Source organism: Urocitellus parryii, chromosome 3 (genome assembly GCF_045843805.1).
Source record: "Urocitellus parryii isolate mUroPar1 chromosome 3, mUroPar1.hap1, whole genome shotgun sequence".
Lineage (NCBI taxonomy): Eukaryota > Metazoa > Chordata > Mammalia > Rodentia > Sciuridae > Urocitellus > Urocitellus parryii.
The window spans coordinates 73,076,481-73,078,684 of NC_135533.1; the positions used below are offsets into that span (position 1 = coordinate 73,076,481).

Sequence of the window (2,204 nt, forward strand, 5' to 3'; positions counted from 1 at the left end):
ACCAAGAAGTAGTCTATATGCCTCAGCCACTGTTCTCTGTTTCTGACTTCCACTAAACTCTTAGTTTATTATAGTCAACTCTCTCTTAATCATGCCAGATTTGGATTCTGGGAAAATAGGGAAGTTCAAGTGACTAGCATGAAAATTAATATAACCACCGAAATAATATCATACAAAATTACCCAGCTCCTAGCATGTTTTGGTTCTTCCATGTATACTAAACATAAAATAAGTCAATAACATAAAATTAGAGTTTGGGGTTTTTGAGAAATTAAAAGTAAGTTTACCTAGCTACATTAAACTTCTATAAAACATTGGTAGATCTTTATTCACTCAGAAAAATAGACCATTAATCCCGTTGAATCAAAATCTTCCTTGCATTGTGGATTAATAGAAGAAATTAGAAACTAGAATCTGAAACCTGCATTTATATTGCTCAGATAATTTGAGTAAAATGGCCTTTTCCCTAGTGTAAAGACAGAATTTTTATTAACCAAAACTTACTATCTACTCAGATTTGAAAGGGATGGTTTTAGAATATGAATTTAATGGCACAAATTGGAAAATCCTATGACTAAGCTCTAAGATACTTTGTGTCACAGAAGCCATGGAGTGTCACTTAAATGTGTAAGTGGCATGATAAACCTCCCACTCTCCTAAGAATAGAGTTATAGCTGGACCCTGTTATCTCCCAACCCGAAGGTACAGTATGATAATGATACCACTTAACACTGGTGCTGAACTGGTGGGGGGTAGGAAAAGCTGCAAGCATTTTAACTAGAAAGAAAATCAAATTAAAATATTAATTTACTGATTAATATAACATTAGCTGACCTATTTTCTCCAGCTTGTTAAACAACAAAGACTTGTGAGGCTAAATAACTGCCTAAAAGATAAATGTTTTAAGAATTCCCAAGGAGGTGTTTAGCTTCTTTTTAAACACCATTAAAGAAATGCCTTGCATATATCAGGCAGTTTTATTTTTTCTGTGTTAAAACATCCTGTTTACATTTATTAATGCAGTCTAAAAAGTTAGGATTTGATTAGGAGGCTCCCTCTTGTTAACAACTAAGACCAATGGATGGAAGTTTCCTTACCCTTAGTGACTCATTGTAGAATTCATGAGAATTAAATATCTTTTAAGAAAGTGAATCAGGTCACACTTGGAAATTTATTTTCTTAAACTATTCATAAATTGAGATAATATTGATTTTAAAAATAGAAACCAGCAAAATGCTGTGTGCATTCTCATAGCCCCAGGATCCCAGAAGTTCAAGTTGATCTTCAAAGACATCAAAGAACAGAGAACTGGCTTTTGTTCTGAGAGTTGAGTTCCGAGGACAGTTCTGTTACTAGTACCATGCACGACTACACTACATTTTTCTTTATAACATAAAGAAGTTTTGAACAAAATTTCTAAGTATTTCTTTTTTTTTCTTTAAGCACAAACACATTTGCTTACTAACCAAAGGGATGATCTTGGTTAAAAGAACACTTTGAGAAAGAAGAATTGAAGCAGAAGTCTGGAGATTTGCTCACTGAACTGAGCTTCTTCATTCTTGTAGCTAATTCTGTCCAAAGTCATGATGGAATTTTTATTCTACTTTCTCATAGACCCAAGTACAGGTGACATTATTCATGGCACACTTCACCACTAACTTCCCATCTTTCAATTTTCTTGTTGTTGTGCTTTCCTTCCCATCCCATTCCTGATACTGAACCAACCCACCACTGACAAAGCTGTAGACTCTGAGTTTTTCTGACATCAGTTCTAGTTTCTTCAAACTTCTGTTTCAGGGTACAAGAAAACTGTGTTGTTTTCAAAGTGCTTTCATTTTCATGTTGAGCTTCTGGTCTTCAAGGGTAATGACACAAGCTGATATGGCCATCACACCCATTTTCCTCATAGTCAGTCCCACTCCTAGTCCTTTCACATAGTCATCAAAGCCTTTGCTGTGAACCAGGTGCCATCTTCCCTCCAGATGCTGACCTGTGGCCATGGTGGATGCGGGCAGGAGGGCGAATGCAGTGAGGGGAGCGACTCAGAGGTGGACAGCAAGCAATTTGGTCAATCAAGAAATAAAATAAAACTCACTTTGACTTGGCCTATTCTGATTCATGGTCTAAAGAAAGCTGAATGGTTATCTTAAAATAAAACAATGGGGGTCACTGCAGGAATGTAAATGGTTAAGATGGGGTGCAGT

General features: G+C 36.0%; 1 pseudogene; it reads right to left on the minus strand.

Annotated features, from left to right (window-relative positions):
* Positions 1-1,595: 1,595 nt before the first annotated feature.
* LOC113196279 (fatty acid-binding protein 5 pseudogene) lies at positions 1,596-2,000 on the minus strand (annotated as a pseudogene).
* Positions 2,001-2,204: the final 204 nt, after the last annotated feature.